Source organism: Globicephala melas, chromosome 14 (genome assembly GCF_963455315.2).
Source record: "Globicephala melas chromosome 14, mGloMel1.2, whole genome shotgun sequence".
Classification (NCBI taxonomy): Eukaryota; Metazoa; Chordata; class Mammalia; order Artiodactyla; family Delphinidae; genus Globicephala; species Globicephala melas.
Genome location: NC_083327.1, coordinates 54,737,089 through 54,759,799, shown reverse-complemented (window position 1 = coordinate 54,759,799; position 22,711 = coordinate 54,737,089). Strand labels below are relative to the sequence as shown.

Sequence of the window (22,711 nt, the reverse complement as noted above, 5' to 3'; positions counted from 1 at the left end):
CTCACGCTGGCCTGGGGCTTGTGGTCTTGAATTAGTGGAGGGCCTATTCATTTATTCCTCCTCCCTCTTACCTGACATGAAAGAAATCTGAAGCAGCACGGTGAAGGAGAAGAGAGATTAGAACCAAAGTGTAAGCTTTTAATTTACTTTTTACTTCTTTGGTCCTGCAATTTTTTTTTTTTTTTTTTTTTTTTTTTTTTGCGGTACGCGGGCCTCTCACTGCCGTGGCCCCTCCAGTTGCGGAGCACAGGCTCTGGACGCGCAGGCCCAGCAGCCGTGGCTCACGGGCCCAGCCGCTCCGCGGCATGTGGGATCTTCCCGGACCAGGGCACGAACCCGCGTCCCCTGCATCGGCAGGCGGACTCCCAACCACTGCGCCACCAGGGAAGCCCGGTCCTGCAGTTTTATTTTCTCTTGGCTACTGTTGATAGGTTGCCTGCTCTGGGACAGACATCCAAATGCCAGCTTGTGCTGCATTTCATTCTTTGACGGAGTTGTGTGGATTTCTGCACTGCATGGTTTAATGATATCGACCATGTCCTCTCTGGCTGACATCTTGTCATGCCCAACTCAGACCCTACACCTGGTGGGTTTATTCCACAGTCTCTAACTTTTGAGCTTCCACTGTGCCAGCCATCCACCTTCATAAATGGGGACCTTCAACATAGATTCATCCTGGCTCTGTCATGGCAAACTGTTGGGAGTTGTGACTGTTTATGGCTCCCTACCTTCAGGCCCTGCAATAAGGGGCTGCTTCACTGAACTTCAGCGTTATCCAGATACGAGGTAGGTATATGATTCTATGTCTGTGCATGCTCCCAAACTCCAGAGGACGCAGGTTAAGCTACTGAGAATTCTCTCACTGCACCCCAGCTTGGTGCAGTGAGCTTGGGAGGGTCTATGAGTTTCTGACGCTTAGCAAATATGGGAGTGAGATGAGCATCTCAGGATTCTTCTCTTGGGCAGCCCAGCTCTTGAGGAGAAGAGGGATGTAGAAAGAAGAAAGGAAGATGGGAAAAGCCATAGCCCTTTTCTTCAACCTAGTAATGACTATCTGAAAAGACAACAATTTTTACTTCCAAGAATCCCTTTCCAAACTTCTGGTCTTCTCTGGATGTGGGTGATGGTCTGATGATGGCAGGATTGTTTGACACACCTTCAAATAAGTCCCTCAGAGTTGTGTATATTGGCCCTTCTTTAGGCTGAGTGGGTTCCTATAATTTGTGACGTATAAGGTTGGTAATTTAGACAAAATTCCAAAAGATAAAAAAAAATTCAATTTATCTCTGGGGTACGGTGGATAATTTTGCTCTTTTTTCTTTGGCTTTCTCATTTGCAAAAGGGATAAGATAATAGTACCTACACAGAGAGTTGTTGTGAAGCTTAAATAACGTAATCCATGTAAAAGCTATAGCTGTTTAACACACTTTTTTTTTTTTTTTTTTTTTTTTAAAAACAAAGCAAACAGAAAAACCAAAAGGCAAAGCAACCCCAGGCCCCAGGATGGGTGGCGCGGGGCGGGTAGGAGCTCCTGCGGCTCTGGGGATGAGCGGTGGGCGCCAGAGGGCGCGGCTGCGCTTGCGTGACGTCCTGCCGCTCGGCGGCCGGCGCACGTTCCGCACGACGCTCTTCACCGACGCTCTCGCGCAGCCCCTTGCCTGTGAGGGCCGAGCAGGCCTGGGTCAGGCTGTCGCGCCCTCCCGATCTTGGAGGTGCAGTCCCTGGACGCAGTTTGGATGTCGCGGATCCCGAGGCAAGTCTCAACGTCCTGCTTGCTGGCCAGCACCAGGATGGGGACGCCGCCCAGTGCCTCGCTCGTGACCATCTTCTCCAACGCTTGTACTCAGACAGTCTCTCCTCCGTGGAGCCCATGACACAGAGAACGCCGTGGCCCTCTGCTTGGTCCTTGTACCACAAAGACTGCAGCTCTTCCTGCCCCCTGCTAAGCCGCACAGCAGGAGGCGAGGCTTTCCAACGTCCACAGTGCCGATGTTTAGACCCACGGTGGTGGTGATTTTGGACAGACTCCTCCCCTTGGAGTTCTTATGAAACCGGGTTTTTGACCGCTCCAGGACAGTAGTCCTCACGGCATTGTCCAGACCCAGGATCAGGATGCAGTACTGGTCCTTCAGAAGCATGTCCTTGTACAGGTCTGACATCCTGCACCCACCCCTGGCCACCGGAGCCACCGCGTGCCTGACGCACAGACCCTGCTCCTGACGGCACGTGGGCCGTCCCAAGCACAGTTCTGAGTACACGGTAAGAATTCAATCAGTGTGAGCCACCATCGTATAACCTGGTATCTTTATTTCACTATACATAAATGTTGATGGAGTGTATATTTATTCATTTACTTAACATATATTTACCACTTAACTGCCATAGGAACTTTGGGGAGAGGTAATGAACAAATCAGCCGTCGTGAAGCTTATGTTATAGCGGGGGGAGGGAAATAATAAACAATCGAATAAGATTTATAATGTGTCAGAGAAAGATTACTGCTATGAAGAAAAATAAACGGGGAGCGGATCAGGAGTGCGAAGAAGTGCTGCTATTTTAAGTGATGTAAGGACTCACTGATGAGGTGGCATTTGAACAGAGATCTGAGGTAAAGAATGTTATTCAGCATGTTAGCAGAAAATGTGTTAATTAAATTCAGTATTACAATCTCCAAAAGTTTGATACTATTTATAACTCAAGCAGATAACTAAGCCTTTTGCCCAATGAAGAAAAAATTACCTTGAATCGAGTAGATTAATTCAGTTGTTCAGGAGAGAGTTTATACTGTATATTAAAAATATATATTGGTCTAGCCTGGAAATCTTCCTTTTTCTTGCCTTTTAGCTTGCCTTGTGATTTTTTTTGTTTGTTTGTTTAAGGTCAGGCATGAGGTAATAGGAATTATAAACAGGCCCTTAGCGTGAGGTTCTATGTTAATCTGGCTAGAAGTTGGGCTGTGTTTAATGTTTGCTCTAGCCGTAGGTGCCACTGGCTTCAGATTCCTGGAGTGTACTTGTTTTTGTCTCCCTCTTTTTGGAAGCTTCCCTAAGAATTCCTCCTTAGACAAAGTCTGCACCTTGCAGCTCTTTCAGTGTTATCTATTGTTATTATACTGGAGTCCTGTTGGCGTGGTAGTAGGGTGTGTGGGTGGAAAAGTGATCTATAATCTTATGATTAAAAGTCAGTCATGGGCTTCCCTGGTGGCACAGTGGTTGAGAGTCTGCCTGCCGATGCAGGGGACGCGGGTTCGTGCCCCGGTCCGGGAAGATCCCACATGCCGCGGAGCGGCTAGGCCCATGAGCCATGGCCGCTGAGCCTGCGCGTCCGGAGCCTGTGCTCCACAACGGGAGGGGCCACAACAGTGAGAGGCCCGCGTATCGCAAAAAAAAAAAAAAAAAAAAAAAGTCAGTCATTTAGTGGGCCTGTGTCCCTGGGTTTTGACTTTCATAAGTGTTTCTTTGCTTTCTCCTTTCCCCCTTAGGTGAGACAGGAAGGCTAGAGGGAGCTGGAGTTGGGTGAAGACCCTTCCTTCTACCTAGGGTAAATTGCTGGTAGAGTCTTTTTCCCTGGAGAGCAGGCCTTTGTTATAGAGAATGCTCCAGATGTATTTCAAAATGATGACTTTTCCTCCGCCTGCCAGAGCCAGGATGGGATAGTTCATAGCTCTTCACTGAAAACCTGGAGGGTTCCCAGAATGAAAACCAATGAAAGTATAGGAGCAAGATCTTATTTTTAAAAGTATAATTATTGACATATAGCTTATTAGAGATATGCACAAATCATAAGTGTACAGCTCAATATATTTTCACCAAGAGAAAATACCCATATAACCAGCAACCTGATCCAGAAATAGAACATTGGCAGCATCCCAGAACCCCACTAATGACCACTTCCGGTCACTATGCTTTCCAAGGTAATCATTATCCTAACTTCTCACAGTATAGATTAGTTTTGCCTATTTTTGAGCTTTATATAAATGAAATCATAAAGAAGGAATTCTTTTGTGTTTGGCTTTATTTCAATCAACATAATGTTTGTAAGATTAAACTGTGCTCTTACATGTAGAAGGAGTTCATTCACTCTCATTACTGCATAGCATTTCATTGTATGAATGTAAGATCATTTATTCATTCATTCTGCTGTTATGAACCTTTGAATTGTTTCCTTTTTTACTTTATTAAGGAGAGTGCTGCTATGCACTAGTGTACATGCCTTTTCGTGAACATATGTAGTTGTTTCTCCTAAGTGTATATCCAAGTTTATATCTAGGAGTGGAATATACACGTTTGTCACTAGTAGGTATTGAATGCCAAATAGACGTGCAAGTGTCTGTAACACTTTAAACATATGAGAGTTTGAGTCACTCCACATGCTCACCAATACTTGCTATGATCAGTCTTTTTCCATTTAGCCATTTTTGTGCATGTTATGTGAAAACAGCAGCTGATAAAATGTAAAACCTACCTGTTAGTTTTGAATATTGGCTGCATGGCAGTCTTGAACTCCGAGTTTTGTCTCTTCAGCACGTTGATATTTTCAGAAGTTCTCTGTGGGTTCTCTGCCTCTGTTCAGTTGCCCCCTGACTAGACCCATTTTCCAGAACCTTGGTCTATCACTGTGTTCCAGAAATTGGCAGATTCCCTGAAGGAAGTATGTTTTCCATCTCCTTTTTTTTTTTTCTTTTTGTGGCTTGAAACAACATTCATCATTTTGTTATCTCTCACAGTTTCTGTGGGTAAAAAATTTGAAAAGGTTCAACTCAGGGTATTGCATGAAGTTGCAGTCAGTGATGTGAAGCAAGAACAGTGGAAGCTGCAACAGCTGGGCACTGGCTCTTCATGTAATCTTGGGGCCTCTCTCTTCATGTAGTCTTGAGTACCTCCATATGGATTCTGCATGTGGTCTAGTTTGGGCTTCTTACAGCATGCTGGCCTCAGGGCGGTTGGACTGCTTATGTGGTGGCTGTAGGACCTGGCTTCTCAAGTTCTGTGCTTCAGCAGTTCTCCAGCACCTTCAAAATTGTATGTGTGTGTATGGTATATACATAAATACATATAGACATATGTATATATGTATGTATATATACATATACATGCATGTATATATCACACATCATAAACAGAAGTAGAAATAGAAGTCCTATTTGATGAGTCTTATTTATTTTTTCTTAGGAACACTTGTAAGGGTTTCTCTGAAACAAAAAATGATTTTTGCTATTTGATTCGTTTGCTTGTTTTTTAAGAGAGAAAATTCTGGCCAGTGTAGTCTCTAAACATTATATCTCTTCCACAGGAGAATCAATATAGAATAAGCTAGTCTGAAATTTGTGGATTTCCAATTCTAAACAGAATATCATGAATTCATGCTTAAAGCTTTTGGTATAACCCATTTTCAGAAGTGTTGAGGACAGCACTTATAATACACGGTATACATCAAATGCCCTGCATTGATCGACAGTTTAGTAGAAAGGCAGACGGATAAATGCATTGACATCATTTTGTCATCCACAAACATACCACTAAATGTATTTCTGAAAGTGTTGAAAAGAGCAGTGTGTACTGTCATTTTATGAAATGTACTGCATTTGTATTGAGAACTGATGGGGAAAAGAGAAAATAATCCACTGTGAATGTGCTTTAACCAAGAGACTGGATTTTTCTAAAAACAAAAAAGCAAAAAACAGTAAAGTAGTTGCCTTAAGGTCACAACACTCAGAGAAGTGGTGAGTCATCAAAACAAAACTAAGATAAATCATCAGGAGGAAGAAAATGTCGAAAGGCAAATATAGAATTATTTTTGTTCCTTTGGTTTTTTATTTTTCCAAATAAATTACTTGCAATTTAACCAAGGTCTACTCAAAGGGTAGAGAATTGTTCCGTGATTTTTTTAAAAGAGCAAATATTACATGATGCTGTTATCAAACTTCTAACCCCAACCATATTTAAGTTGCTAAAAATTTAAAGCATGCTTTACTGTGTGAATGGCTACACCAAATAACAGATTTTCAATTGTAGCAAAAACAGCCTTATATTGGAAGAAGATGCCATCTAGGATTTTTATAGCTAGAGAGGAGACATTAATTCCTGGCCTAAAAGCTTCAAAGGACAGACTGACTCCCTTGTTAGGGCCTAATGCACCTGGGGACTTTAAATTGAACCCAGTGCTCACTTACCGTTCTGAAAAATCCTAGGGCCCTTCAGAATTATGCTCAATCTACTCTGCCTGTGCTCTATAAATGGAATAACAAAGCCTGGATGACAGCACATCTGTTTACCTCATGATTTACTACATATTTGAAACCCACTGTGGAGACCTATTGCTCAGAGGAGAGATTCCTTCCAAAATATTACTGCTCATTGATGATGCACCTGGTCACCCAAGAGCTCTGATGAAGGTGAGAATAATGAGAATAATGTTTTCATGCCTGCTAACACAATATCCATTCTACAGCCCACGGATTAAGGAGTGATTTTGATTTTCAAGTCTCATGATTTAACAATATATTTCATAAGACTATAGCTGCCATGGATAGTAATTACTCTGATGGACTGGGGTAAAGTAAATTAAAAACCTTCTGGGAAGAATTCACCATTCTAGATGTCATTAAGAAAATCCGTGATTCATGGGAAAAGGTCAAAATATCAGCAATAACAGGAGTTGGGAAGAAGTTGATCTAACCCTCATGAGTGACTTGGAGGGGTTCAAGACTTCACTGGAGGAGAAAACCGCAGATGAAGTGGAAATAGCAAGAGAATTGGAATTAGAAGTGGAACCTGAAGATGCAATTGAGTTGCTTGCAATCTCATGATAAAACTTGAATGGATGAAGAATTGCTATTTATGGATGAACAAAGAAAGTGGTTTCTTGGGATGGAATCTACTCCTGGTGAAGGTGCCGTGAAGATTGTTGAAATGGCAACAAAGGATTTGTAATATTTCATAAACTTACTTAATAGAGCAGCAGCAGGGTTTGAGAGGAGTGACTCCAGTTTTGAAAGTTTTATTATGGGTCAGATGTTATCAAATGGCATTGCATGCTACAGAGAAATTGTTCGTGAGAGGAAGAGTCAATAGATGTCGCAAACTTCACTGGTGTCTTATCTTGAGAAATTACCGCAGCCATCCCAGCCCTCAGCAGCCACCACCCTGATCTGTCAGCAGCCATAGACATCGAGGCAAGACCCTCCACCAGCCAAAAGTTTACAGCTTGCTGAAGCCTCAGGTGATGGTTAGCATTTTTAATTAAGGCATGTACACTGTTTTTAGGTATAATGCTACTGCACACTTAACAGACTACAGCACAGTGTACACGTGACTTTTATATACACTGGGAAACCCAACAATTTGTGTGATTCCCTTTATTGTGACATTTGCTTTATTGTGGTAGTCTGGAACTGAACCCACAGTATCTCCGAGATATGTCTGTATTTTCTGCACCTAATTGGGTGAAGAGTATCTTACTTTGAGGTGGTGACCAAAGCATAAAGGTCAAACAGATGCCTGCCCTTGTCAGAGGCTCCCTCTTCCCCTTCCATGTTCAGGAATCTTGTGTGTTTAGCGTTGGCCAGGTTTGCCAGTGCTGTTCAGTCCGAGATCTCAGAGCTGTTACCGGCCCCCAGTGTATGCCCTGAGATTGGAGAATGGTCTGCACCCACCATGTTATTGGGTTTTTATGGTACTTCTGGCATGCTGGTGGACCTGTAGGCCTGAGAATTATAGGGGTGGACTGGAAGGCTTGAGTGCTTTCTCCTGTTGTCCAAGGTAGATAGGCCTTCAAAGAGGGAAGCTCCTTCTCGTTCCCTCAGTGTAGTGTCAGAGAAGTTCAAAGCCAAAACTGTTTTGGATTCCCAAAGCTACAGCTTCTTTTGTTACAATAAAGTGTTGTCACTGATAATACGGTGTTTACAGTGAAAAATAGGTAATATTAACAGTAAGAATTTATTACATTGCTTTTAAGCTTAGCTTATATAACAGACATGTAGTTAATAATAGGTACTATTGGGGCTTCCCTGATGGCGCAGTGGTTGAGAGTCCGCCTGCCGATGCAGGGGACACGGGTTTGTGCCCTGGTCCGGGAAGATCACACATGCCGCGGAGCGGCTGGGTCCATGAGCCATGGCCACTGAGCCTGCGCGTTCGGAGCCTATGCTCCGCAACGGGAGAGGCCACAACAGTGAGAGGCCCGCGTACCACACACACACAAAATAATAATAATAGGTACTATTATTAACTTCATTTCACAGGTGAGAAAATAGAGGCACAGAAATGTTAAGTAAATTACACAAGATCACGTAAAACAGAAGAATTATCCACAGTAAATAAGTATCATCATTGATGGTCAAGTTCACAGAGATGTAGTTGGATTATTCCACTCTTCTTGCCATGCTGATGGCTGCTAGTGCAGATTCTTGGCCTGGGCAGAGGGGATAAACCCCACTCCTCCGGAGATACTGTGTCAAGAGATCTCCATGCAAAAACTGGCCAGGGCTGTCAGGGCTACAGTTTTTGAGATGCATTCACTTCCCCAGAGTGTCAGTCTATTCTGCATCAGATCTCCTTCCAGTTTTTTCAGCTCAGAGATCAAACATTTTATTTTCTCCTTTTCCTCTATTCCAATCCACTGCTTCTATCTCTTGTGGTAGTTTTATTTTAGGTTCTCCATTGTCCTTCCTGTAACTAAACCTTAGTCAGGCCTTCCCTTTCTCTCTCCAAAAGGTTTCCTTACTTTTACGATTTTCTCACTGAATGTAATCCTGAAGATGACGCAGTGTGCAAATAGGTATAACATGATAATGATGATGATGACGATGACGATGATGATGATGATCGTGATGATGATGGTGAAGAAACTTTCCTATAATACAACTTTGAATCAAACTTTGGCCATAGTATATAATATTCCAGATATGCTAGTATCGGTCAAGTCTGTCTATTTAGAGCTTCATCATGAATAAGGGAGTACTCACAATATTTACCTCTAAGGCTTGGATAAGTGGATTTGAAGTTTCTTCTGGTTGTATTAGAAGAAAGATTATTATCAATTTCTAACTTGCCAAACAGCTACACAAAGTTCCTGCTGCTTCATGTTTGCTGTGCACACCATTTGTTAAACATTTTCTCACTGCACACGTCTTCCCTCTGAAGGACTCCTAAGAACCCTTGACTGCTGTTTTGATTCCATGAGCATTTTTTTGAGAGCCCATATATGTTATATATAGTGTTGGGAGACCCAAACTCGAGTTAGACAAAGTCCCTTTCTCCAAGGAGCACTTTCTATCTGTTTGGGTAATAATCTCTATGTCTAAGGGTAGGATATATCTAATACAAAAATGTGTTCCTTCCCTCAACTAAACTTCATCTAACAAATGAAGACATAAGTGTCAAAAGGCTAGATCTCTGATTTTCAATGGTTAGCAAAAAAGAAAAAATGTTTCACGTTTAACAGCTATATACAAAATATATAAAGACACTGGATTGTCAGATAATTATGTCATCCAGTTAAATTTGAATTTCAGGTAAACAATGAATATTTTTTATTTTTACTTGCTAAATCTGGCAACCTTAACAAAGTGAGAATGTATGTTAATTTCTGTTTATGATAAATATTATAATTTTTTCAAGAAGGAATGACATAGTAGAAAAGGAAAGAGATTTGGAATCAACTAGATGTGGATTAAAGTGTGATTTTATCAGTATCTTGCTAGGTGACAGTGGGAAAATAATTTGTCTCTGAACCTCCGTTTTCTCATAGAAATGGTAACAATTATGGTCAGATGTTGAATGGCTCATTAGTGATATATAAAAATGGCTAGCATATAGTGGGGACTGTATTATTTTCACTTGCCAGTGGCGGTAATAGTAATAATAATAATAATAATAATAAAACATTTATTCAACACTATGTGCTAAGGACTCCACATGTATATATTAACCCAGTTCACCCTCACTACAACCTCTTGGAGTAGATAAACAATTATTTTTGTTTTAAGGATAAGACATATGAAACACAGAAAGTCACACAGCCAGTTTATGTGCAAAACAGGATTAAACATTATGCCATAGTGTCTTTCCTCTATACATCATTTAGAAACAATGATTTTAGACAGACTAGTGTAGCTAGCAGCAATACAAATAGTTGATGGCTGTTGAGGATCAAAGATGCTCAAAAGAACATTAGTGTGAGAGGCAGAAGCATAACTATGGACTCCTTTACCATGAAGGGCCAGCAGAACTAACTTGGCAGAGTTATTGGTCTTTTCAGTTACATCTTGGGATGGAGATGCTTGTCACTGCCACTGCTGCTGTTGATGATGATGATAATAATAATAAAATAATAACAGCAGCTGACATATATTGATCATTTACCATGGGCCAGACCATATTTTAGGCATTTTACATGATTAATCTACTTAATCCTTACAAGATTTATAAATAAGGAAACTGCATCTCAGAGAAAATAAATAATTCACACAGTTCAATCACCTCTCTTTTACTTCAATGAACATTTACACAACCTGACCCTAGCTATAATTAATCCTTTATTCCTCTATGTTCCTGTAGAATTAGTCACTTTTAAACTACTTCTCATGATGTTAATTAAAACTTTTCTACTTTTTCCTTGAGAAAGAGATTCTTGTTTTACTTTTCCCTGGAGCCTCCCAGCATTCTACATTGGATATGGCTGTTCTGGTTATCTATCGCTACATGATAACCCATTCCAAAACTTAGTTGCTTAAAATAACAATGTATCTTTTTTCTGGGTGTTGATAGACTCCGTGGTTGGTTGTTTCTTTGGGTCATTCATGTGGTTGCAGTCAGATGGCCTGTGGCTGGAGTCATCAAAAAGCTTCCTCACTCACGTGTCTGTCACTAGGGCCCGTCGGCCATCTCTCCCACATGGCCTGTGTGTGTGGTTAGCCTGGACTTCCTCATACAGTGATACTCAGGGGCATTAACCTTCTCACAAGGTGACTGACTTCCCCCCAGGACAGGCATTTCAGAAAATAAGAAGTAGAAGCTACCAGTTTTTTAAGGCCTGGCTCAAGAAAGGAACAACATTAATTCTGCCCAGTCAATTATTCTAATTGGTCAGAGCTTTTGCAGAGCCCATCTAGATTCAAAAGGAAGGAAAATAGACACCCCCTGCCACCTCACCAGATCTCAATTTCAAAAGTGTCAAAGAATGTGTGGGCATCTTTAATCTACCACTCTAGAGTTTCTCAGTAAGTGTTAGATAGGTGGATTAATGGATGGATAAATGAAAAAGATCTAAGCCAAAGAAAGCAAATGGATGAGAAGAAATGAGGGGTAAAGATTAAAAATAAAAATATTTACAAAGAATACTACTAGTTAAAGTTTACAAGTACCTGGGAACATATGTCATGTTCTAGATATTACAATGGAAAATATATAGGTACAAGATACAATACATACATATGTTAGATATGACACAGGTTCTTCCTTTTCATACTAATACATTGGAATGGAGGTATTTGGAAATTTTTAATAGGCATAATGGCTCTTGGCATTGTCTTTTGATCAGATTGGCTTATTCTTCTCTCCTATTTTCATTCAAGTGTTTCTTCTCCACTTAAGAGTTTACTTTTGAAAAGTCAGAGACTTGGAGTACTCTACCGTTTTCCGCCATGTCTCTCCTATTCTTTTGCCTAAGAAATTTCAAATAACGTAGTGGTTTTATAATTTTTTTCATTCCCTAAATGCTGAAAGTCATTCTAGACCTCAGCTTCCATTTTATTTTGAAGACTTCTACGTGGTAGGTAGAAGAATTCAGTTATTTCATAGCTATCATAACCAGAACAAACTTCCTTGACTCTTGATATGTTCATTGATGCTTCTATCTCAAACCTTCTTCTGTCCCCATCTCTGAGAAATTGCTGATTAAACTTGCACAAATTATTTCAACTTCCTCACTGCTTCTTAGAGAAGAGTAGAGAAAAATATGGGACATGAACAGGGACATAATGAGAGACTAAAAACCACCCGGACTTTAAATGTTAAAATCAACAAAATATGCAAAATGCCTTGAGGCAATGTAATATCACTGTCTCACAGAAGGCAGAAAATTACTAGGAGAAATTTAAATGATGTGCTGGAGAATGTCAACTGCATTCGGAATGGAGCTTTGGATTTTTATAGGAATTGAATACACATTTCAGTCATTAAAATGAAACAGTCTGAAATTGTTTCAGATTGAACTTTACATGGGCCGAGGAAGAAATTACAATTAAATATATCATGCCAAGTTTTTAATTTATGAAATGAGACATGGGGTTTTCTGAGAAAGGAGATAAAATGAAAGTTTGTCTCTAGAATCCCTTCCATTCCTAGGTTGTCAAATTTGGGGACCAAAATTTCACCTCCATATCCACCCCATTAAAACCCTGTGGGAAATGATGTAGATACGACCTTCAGGGGCTTCTAGAGAGTGAGTAATAACCAGAAGAAAACTGATAATAAATCCTCTTTGCAGTGATTTGTTTTTAGGTGTTTCTTCTTAATAACCCCTGAACAAAAATTACAATCTCCCCTCCGCTTCACTGTACCTCCACTGTTGGGGTCATGGGCTTTACTTGGTTACCACATTCTGCTTTTTATTTCTGATCTCATTATATTTCTATTTTGTTGATTTTGCGTCTCCTCAGTTACAGGTATCTGGGTTTCTAATCTAAATGCAATTCTTAATTGCCCATGTAATTGATGATGTGGATGTCCTTGACCTTGGACAGTAACTAGGTGAACCACCCAGTTAACCAAAGAGGCCCAGACTCTTTCTGGGGAGTCTTCCCAGACATTCACTCATGAACTGGGCCTCTGTGTCCCCTGCTCAGAAATATACAAAATCTCAAAGGAACTGCCAGGTATATCACCCGCTTTGCCCTGCAGATGGTAGGGGCTTCCAGCCATCCAGACAAGAATAATCCTCTGAGGATCACAGGTAACACAGGGATTCTTGACTGAGTTGACACCACCTTTTATATCCAATTAGCCTTCTAACACACCACATCTTAAAAATCCCTTCCCGAATACTCTATCAATTTTGTTCTTCCCACTGGTCCCCACCAAACTTCGTTTGCTACCTCAGGTTGTTTTTAGATTCTGCCCAGCATGGTTTTTTTTGTTGTTTGTTTTGTTTGTTTCTTTTAATATCCTTTTCTTTCCCATATTACAACCCACAACACCAGATCTTTCTTCAACTGTGGAAGAAAATCATTTCAACTGAAATCATTCTTTCAGTTAAAAATAAAAATGTGTAGTTACTCACATAAATACGATATCAGAATCTGGGTTCTTAGAAGATAATAGCCCAGCTTCACAAAGAACTTAGTTCTTTCTATGCTTCTTCCTTCTCTCAGTCCTGTCATTCTTCTCTCACACCTGAGACACAGGATACTCATTTTTCATTTTCTTGCTCTGATAGGAAGGATTTGAAAATTATATCAAGAGTAATTAGCAACACAGAAATTTTCTCAATGCAATAAAAAATCTAGCAGTAGGTAATCCTGGATTGGTATAGCAACCCTGTGATACCCTTAGGATGATCCAGTTCCTTCTGTAGTTCCTTTTCTTTTCTTCTTTTTTTTTTTTTTTTTTTTTGTGGTACGCGGGCCTCTCGCTGTTGTGGCCTCTCCCACTGTGGAGCACAGGCTCTGGACGCGCAGGCTCAGCGGCCATGGCTCACGGGCCCAGCCGCTCCGCGGCATGTGGGATCTTTCTGGACCGGGGCATGAACCCGTGTTCCCTGCATCGGCAGGCAGACTCAACCACTGCGCCACCAGGGAAACCCCCCCTTTTCTTTTAAATAAACTTTTTATTGTAGAATAGTTTTAGATTTACAGAAAAATCATAAAGATCATACAGAAAATTGTTATGTATGTCCAATTTCCCATTATTAACATCTTGCATCTTATGTACATTTGTCACAATTAACAAATCAATATTGATACACAATTATTAACTAAACTCTAGAAATTATTCAGATTTTATTAGTTGTTTCCTAATGTTATTTTACTGTGCCAGAATCCCATCAAGGATACTGTATTACATTTACTTGTGACATCTTCTTAGGCTCCTCTTAGCTGTGACGGTTTCTCAGACTTGCCCCATTTCTAATGACCTTGACAGTTTTGAGGGGTATTGGTCAGATATTTTGTAGAATGTCCCTCAATTGTGGTTTGTCTGATGTTCTTCTCATTGTTAGACTAGAGCTATAGGTTTGGGGAAGAAAACTCTAGAGGTGAAGTGCTATTAGTATTTCATCATATCAAGGGTACATGTGATCACATGACATCACTGTTGACTTTGATTATCTAGTTAAGGTAGTGTTAGGTTTCTCAACTGTAGAGTTAACTTTTCCCCTTTCCAAAGTGTACTTTTTGGAAGGAGGTCATTATAAACACGACAGCTTGGGGAAAAAGCTTGGGGAATTATGCTCTACCTCCTGGGGGAGGGGGGAATATAGCTACATAAATTATTTGCAGTTGTTCTGAATAAGATATTTGTCTTTTCCTTCATTTATTTATTTATTCAAACATTTGTTTATATCAGTATGGACTCATGAATATTTATTTTTTACTTTGGGTTATAATCCGATGTTCTTTTTCAGATCATTTCTAGATTTGGCCATTGAGATTCTTTCAGTTGGTTTCTGTGTCCCTTTGAAATACGCTATCAGTGTGTGTGTGTGTGTGTGTGTGTGTGTGCGCGCGCGCGTGCGTTTGTGTTCTGTTGTGTTTGAGTACTTCCTTTCTGGCATAACGAAATACTCCAGGCTCATTCTGTATAGTTCCTGCCCCAATCCTAAAATTAGTCATCCATTTACTTAACGAATTAAATACCAGTAAACATGTATAGCAGTGTCAGAATTATATCCCATACCCCCATGGGAAAACACTAAATGGATGGTGGTTGTAAAAACCAGTCTCTACTGTTGGTGTGGGAGGTTAGAAATAAGCAAGGGGAGGAAGCCAGAATGATCCATGCAGTAATAGATTAGCATTGAAGACATCACAATGAACTCATGTTTAGCTTAATAGAAATACGGATATATATAGAAATATTTATAAATATGCATGTACATGAGGGATTCTATACACATAGACATATTTCTTTGCTCTGTCATCTGAATAAGCCTAGAAACAATGACATCCCAGAGGCGATGAGTACACCTAGTACTCAGATCTTGGCTTCTAGTACCATCCTGCAATAAAAGGAACTAGGACTCCTTGGAGAAATGACTGATTGTAGGATTGGGGCAGGAAATATACAAGATGAGCCTGGAGCCTGTATTTGCATTTGATTAGTTTTCTCATCCTGCTTTCGGTCTTTGGAAATTAAAAGTCCAAAGCACTCTTTTAATTTTCAATATTCTCGAACACAATTCTTTTAAAACATTATAGGCTTCTGGTGTATTAATTCTGATTTATTTCATTGGACAAAAGCCACACCCACAGATCTCTTCAAGGTTAGCCCTTTTCTACCTTCAGTTTACCTGTGAGGTTGATGAGGGACAGTGCTCTTAAGGTGCACAGAAATCCTTTTGTTTAACTGAAAGGCATGCCCTTAAGGTCTTTTTCAGCCTTTTTGTCTGTCCAAAAGATGCCAAGAGGCCCTGCCTTATGTTTTTCTGATACTCCGTAGTCACATTTTGGATTTGATCTTTGGCTTGGGACCCCTCCTTATTTTGAGAGGCTTTTGATAGCTGAAAGGACTGTTTCGAGGCCCTTTGCATACTCTTCAAATCCAATTCAAAACCTGAATAATTGTTTTTCAGTTCATCTCTTCTCTCATTTTACCGTAGGCAGCTCAGAGAAACCAGGCAGCGCTCTCAACGTGCGGCCTGGAAGTTTCCTTAGTTAGATCACCAAGTTCATCAGGTACATTTTCTGTTTTCCATGTTACTTCAGATGACAGCTTTGTTCAATTTTCTGTCACTATATAAAAGGATCTCCTTTCCTTAACCTTCTAATAATATTTTCCTTACTTTCCTTCAAGCTTCCACAGACAGCTTCCTTGGGGTCTTTTAAAACCTTACTAAAATTTTCTCCAGGCCTTTTAGGCTTTCCTAAATAGTGTCTTCAAGGCTCTTCCAGCTTCTGCCTGGTCTCAAATCCAGTGTCACATATTTTTGGTTTTTATTATGGTATCCACTTTCAGGTATTAAATTCTGTTCTAGTTCTCTATTGCTGCATTACAGCTTATGGGTCTGCAACAATAATTTTATTCCCTGCTGTGGTAAACTTGAGAAGGGCTTGAGTGTGTAGTTCTGCTTCAGAGCCACATGCAGCTGCAGTCAGTGACTGAAGCCGGAGAAGGTGAGAGCTGCATCCCTCTGTCTTCCTGTGGTCTTAGGGCTTCTTTACTGGTCTCCCTATGTGGGTTGGTTTGGGCTTCCTTACAGCATGGTGGCTTCAGGGTAGTTGGACTGCCTATGTGGTAGGCGAGGGAACCAGCATGAGAGTTTGAGCAAGCAAGAAAGAAGGTGAAATGCCTTTAGGCATCTATCCTCACAATTTATACAGCATGGTACCTCCCATATTCAGCTGGTTTCGAGAGCCCCTATACATTCAAGGGGAAATTACATTCCATCTTTTGAAGGAGAAGGGAAAGGGTATAAAGTCACAGTTTTATTTTGTATACCTGTGATTAGTACAAAAAGCCTTTGCATTTGGCATGCAAAAATATAGAGATGGTGAACCTGTTGGAAAAAAAAAGGCCAGGACCCTCTGGGAAGCAAGCCCCCTCTGCTGCCTAGAAATAAAAGTTAGAGATAATTACTTTTTTTTGCAGTAAAATATACACAATGTAACATTTACCATTTTTAATCAATTTTAAGTGCACATTTCATAATGCTGTCCATTGAATACCTTCACAATGTTGTATAACGATCACCACTCTTCAAGAGAAATCATTGCTTTTGGCAGAGGACCAGTTCCTGAAGACCTGAACCAAGTTCAGTGACAAGGAAGAAACCACAGCGTCCAAAGAGGAACTGTGCTAAGACTGAAAGATTTGGGGCTGGTGACCTAGGCTTAGTGCAAGGGTTGTGGAGGACTTAATCTGGTGCTTATGTATCACCCAGATACCCTGCTGTTAGCAGCCGTGATGGCAGGTGCTGGGCTTTAGAAAAGAGTAGGAAAAGTAGTTGGAAAAATGAAGAAAATATGACTATATTTTCTCTAATTTTGTATAACTCATCATGCCTGTTGCTTAGAGTTAAGGCTGCATACACTGATCTTCAAAAACTAGAAGAAGTTGACTTTGAATTTAACTTTCAGTTTAATATATTCTTAACAACTGTGTTCACTAGAGTGGGGGTTATTTCATTTCTGACTCCTAGTAACTCAGGCATTAGAACAGGTAAGGAAAGTGACAAGTCCGTTTTCATTCTAGCATTATAGCTCTTTGCTGTCAGGAAAGGCAGGCTGTTTTGCTTCTTTTCTGTAGGAAATTGTCAGTTGATAGGCAAAACTAATTAAAGAAATAGGATGTGTTCCCTCCCTTGGGAAAATCAGTCTTTTGCAAATGTATTTAAATGAATTCAGTATCCTTTCCTTTTAATAGTGCTTATCTGGGTGAAAACATTTATTTTAGATTTTATTATGGCACCCAGAAAACTATGATGCCTCTTTAAAAATAAATTATAGTGTAAAAGCCACAGAGGAAGCTGACTGAAAGAAAAACCTCAGGAACATTCCTTGTGTGTCTCCCGCTGTCTTATATGTACTTAAAGTATGCCAAGTAAGTCTCACAACACTTCCTGTTACCCGAGACTATCTTGAAGTGTCTCAGTAAATGTTTAATGCCTCTCTGTCTCTTATTCAGCATGCCAGGAGGAGGAAGATTTGTTTTTGGCAGAGGTGGGTTTTGACAGATGCCACAGGTTAATTCAGCAGGTGTTACTGCATTTGTGTAAATCAAGGAGGTTTGACAGCTGCCCAGAAATACTGGCCGTTCTCTTTGGGAAACCAGACTTTGACACGTGGAATAGGTCACAAATGAGTGTCAATTCATCTGTTCACCTCACTTCTTCCTCCATAAAAACACGAAAAGATTGTTTTCATCAATATAAATACCCCTACTTTGAGAATGCTCAAGGCCATGGTGTTTGTGTTTAGAACTGGAGATGAGATGGCAGAGCTGTTTGGAGGGCTGACATGGGAATAGAGATACTAATAGTTCTAGAACCATCAAAAGGTTCACCATGTGCTTGGTGTACTGTGGGTGTGTGTGATATGTCATTTCACTCTTATGGCAATACTCTGTGAGTGATACAGAGTTTTAAAGATGAGAAAGCCAAGACTTGCAGAGTTTAAATGACTTGCTTAGGGTCTGCCTGGTGAGGTGCAGTACAGGAACTAAATGACTTCATGGTCAATGGTACCACCTACTACACTGTGTTGGAAAAGAGGCAGACAGGAAGGAGGAAGGAAATATGTGGACCTTCATGAAACTATTCAACCTCATTTGCTATGTATTCATTCAGTGCAATTTACCAATTGTAAAACATGGAAGACATTAGATTTGCATAGCTGATTATAGTTGCTCTCAAAACAGAGAGTAAAGTGAAGTAGAAAATTGCTCAAAACCAGAAGTCAAAAGATTTGGATTTCACTTCCACCTCTACTACAAACTAGCTGAGTGAACATGAGAGGGTTACTTAGACTCTTTTGTGACATGCAGAGAAAATAAAAATGAAAGATGGAGAGAGAACACTTTAAGTTCCAGATGGCTTTTTGATTTGTGGTTCCAGTTTTTACCTGATCCCCAGCTGCAAGCTTGCCATTAAACGATTCTGAAAGCTTATAATAATTTTACTCTTCAGATTAATCTAACTGGAATTGGTTGCTGTTACTTTCAGCTAACACAGCAGGAAATACTGAATCTGGTCCAACCTGAGTTTAACCACATCAAGATTTTAGAGCTGCACACCCCTTTGTAGACATACCAGGTTCACAAATTGAGCATTCTGAAGACTCAAGGTTTATATTTACCTTTACAAGGTTTATGTTTACGTTGGTCTCCTTTGCTGGTGTGTGGGCATGAGGGGGAGGGGCCTTTCATGGCACCCTTCTTCCCTTCAGGAGAGGAGAAGACCTGGGCTGCCCCAGTGCCCTTATGTAGATAGTAATTCTTAGCATCAGCCTCTGTGATCAAATGTACAGCTCTTTGCAGAATAGTACCTTCTACCTAAGACTTTTGAGGGCCATAGTTATGACAAGTTATATATATATATGTGTGTGTATATATATATATATATATATATATATATATATATATATATAGTCTCAGGGTTTTCTTCCTTCAAGTAGCCAATCAAGTAGCCAGACACAGTTTAGATAAGAATTTCTTTAACAAAAAGGATTGCCATTACCAGCAGTCAGGTTGATAATCCTTCTCTTTCTTTAGGATTAAAATGCTAATCATAGGGAATGTGTTATGGGTTTATTCATTTACTTTTAATGGTGGGAGTCTGTCCTTTGGAGTCTTAAGCGCCAGTTTGGATTTAATGATAAGACACTGTCTATACTGCCATTAAGGTCTGTCTAAGAAAATGGCCAATAGAGAATGACTTCTAAGTTTAGTCAAGTCATGCATGATTCTTAACAACCACCACTGAACTTTGGAGTGAGAACTTTAACAGCCTAGTGGTCAAGGTTCTCTCAGATATCAATGAGATCAGATGAGTCATGCTAACTTCAGCAGAAAGGAGAAATGTATTAGAAGCATATTATGATACCCCATGTAATCCGAGGAAATGTTAAAAACCATTAGGCCTTTGAAATGTGGAAACCAGGAAAGGCAGATCTCAGAAGCAGGAGTTTGTGGCTAGTTCTGCAAAAGTTCTATCTTTAAAGACGCTTAATTCCCAATTTCCAGCATGTCTTTAGTCCAAAATCTAAAATTCTGGGGAAAAGAATCTGATTGGCCCAGCTTGTCTCATCCCTTGAGGACAGATGTTGGTCCCTCCTCAATCAACTATGGTCCAGAAAGTGATCATACAATACGGTTATGGCTGGGAGGCACCCCAGCTAATCATTCCAAGAGCAAGGGCTTGGCAGATAGATCAAAAGGATGTTAAACGATGATCATCCTGAGGAGCTTTGACACAAGGAAGCACTTAGAACTGCCGATTTGGGGGACTAATGTGAAAGACTAGGTAGAATGCTCATACATTCGATTCTTCTGCCCTGGTTCCTGTCTTGCTTTTAGCATCCTGTCAATTCTGTGTACATTATTCCTCTAATACATTCCTCCATATTGCTTTAATTAGCATTCATAAGTGTTACTTGCAACCAAAGGACTCTAGATGACACAGAGGTTGGTACCAGAAGCAGCTACTGTGTGTTACAGTCCCAAAGTATAACTGGAGGACCAACTCCATTCTGCTCTCTTGACTGACTTCCAGACCACATCTCAGATAGCTTTGGGAGGATTTGGAGACCATCGCACTTTTGTAAACCTTATTTTATAGTTTGTGAGATTTCGGATTATTTTAGAGTTTGAGTAATCCAGTACTTTGTCATTTGTCAGGCTTTGTTTTCTTCAGAAATAAAACTCTTTAAAATTTTTTTGGTCATTTGCTTCTGTCTATTTCTATTTCCTGGACTTTATAGACTAGATTTCAAACCCAGTGATTTTACAGAATCAAACTCTTGGATTCTAGTTCTGACCGGAGAGTCTCAATTTCTTATCAGTGAACCTGAGCCTAGATGTTTTGACTGGTCCAACAACTTAATGGTCTCTATCTTGTGCTTTGGGGCAATCTGAAACAATTGCCTGGTAGTATGTTATTTAAGGTCTTTGGCTGCAAGCAACAGAAATTGAATCTGGTTTAAGTAAAAAGGAAATTTATTTTAAGCATATTAGAGAGTTCACTGACTACTAGAAGGTGGAATTATCAGATTTAGGATCTAACAGTGCAGCAGGAAGTAATTAACTATCTTGTCTTAGTGTTGTTAACCACCGAAATGAATGAACTTCATTCATTTTATTTTTCTTGCTCTCTTTATCTTATTGTTCTCAACATTTAAGTTTCCCACAGAGAGGATATGGTTCTAACTTTGGTCATCCTTCTAACTCTTTCCCTAGGTTTATTTTTTTTTTCCAATAAAAGAATTTGATTGTGATGTTAAAAAAATAGAAATTCTTTCTAACACTTTCTCTAGGTTTCAAAATATGAAATAATTTTTAAATTAAACAAATATAAAGGTAATTTTCTGACTCTGCCCATTTCCATAAAAATAGGAACTTAAATGCTGGAAAAAAGTTTGCCCATTCATCTTCCTTACTTGCTTCTCCCACAGGAAAAAAATCCTTTTCTGGTAAGATTGGGATAAAGGTTCCTGTGTGGTTCACTCTTTTTCTCTCTCTCTCTCTCTCTTTCTCCCCTGCCCCCAGGTGGGCTACTTTATCTTTCTTTGCCCCGCTTTAATTAGTAAGCATAGCCAAGTCAGAGCCCAAGACCTGTTTTCTAGAGATAAGCCAGAAGGTATGACTTGTGAAGGAGGTTGTGAATTTTCTAAAGTTTAGAATCTGGAACTTAAACTCTCTCAGCTGTCAATTCCAAACTCTGGACTTGGAGGAAGGTAGTTGGAGGCTCTAATTTAGCCAATATTCACAGATCTGTTCTCTACCCTAGCTGTACCAAACAAACAACAAATAGATAACATACTGCCATCATCACTTTGCTTCCTATGTTTGCTTTCAGTTTTGTTTGTTCCTAAAGGGGAGGAGTACTAAGCCCCATTCAACACCCCCACAAAAGCTTTAAAAGGTTTTTCTGTGGTTTTTCTAAAAGTACATTTTCTATAAATAGGGCAAAAGATGGATCCATCAGTAATGTACTGTTATATTGGGACTTCAATATATGTAAAATTAAAATAATATATAGTTGAGAATAGAATGTTGAGGAAAAAAATTAACCAAGGAATTGAAAGATGTGTACACTGAATACTATAAAACATTGATGAAAGAAATCAAAGACACATGTAAATGGAAAGATATCTTCATGGATTAGAAGAATTAATATTGTTAAAATGTCCATTCTACCCAATGCGGTCTACAAATTCAGTGCAATCCCCATAAAAATTCCAATGACATTTTTTACAGAAATAGTGAAAACAATATTAAAATTTGTGTGGAACTACAAGACAACCCAAGTAGCAAAAGAAATCTTGAGCAAGAAGAACAAAGCTGGAGACATTACACCTCCTGATTTCAATTGATATTACAAAGACATAGTAATCAAAACAGTATGGTACTTTTTATAGAAAAACAGGCACAGAACAATGCAACAGAATAGAGAACCCAGAAATTAACCCACACATATACAGTCAACTAATTTTTGACAGAGGAGCCAAGAATGCACAATGGGAAAAGGGTAGTCTCTTCAATAAATGGTATTGGGAAAAGTGGATGGCCCCATGCAAAAAAATTAAATTGGACACTTACAAAAAAACCTCAAACTCAAAATGAATTAAAGATTTAAACATAAGGCCTAAAACCGTAAAATTCCTAGAAGAAAACATAGGGAAAAAGCTCCTTGATATTGGTCTTGACAATGATTTTTTTTGGATCTGATACCAAAAACATAAGCAAAAAATAAACAAGTGGGAGTATGTTAAACTAAAACGTTTCCACACACCAAAGGAAACCATCAGCAAAAATGAAAGTGGAACCTACAGAATGGGAGA

General features: G+C 39.7%; 1 pseudogene; it reads right to left on the bottom strand.

Annotated features, from left to right (window-relative positions):
- Nucleotides 1–1,040: 1,040 nt before the first annotated feature.
- Nucleotides 1,041–5,433, bottom strand: LOC115851549 (ADP-ribosylation factor-related protein 1 pseudogene; annotated as a pseudogene).
- Nucleotides 5,434–22,711: the final 17,278 nt, after the last annotated feature.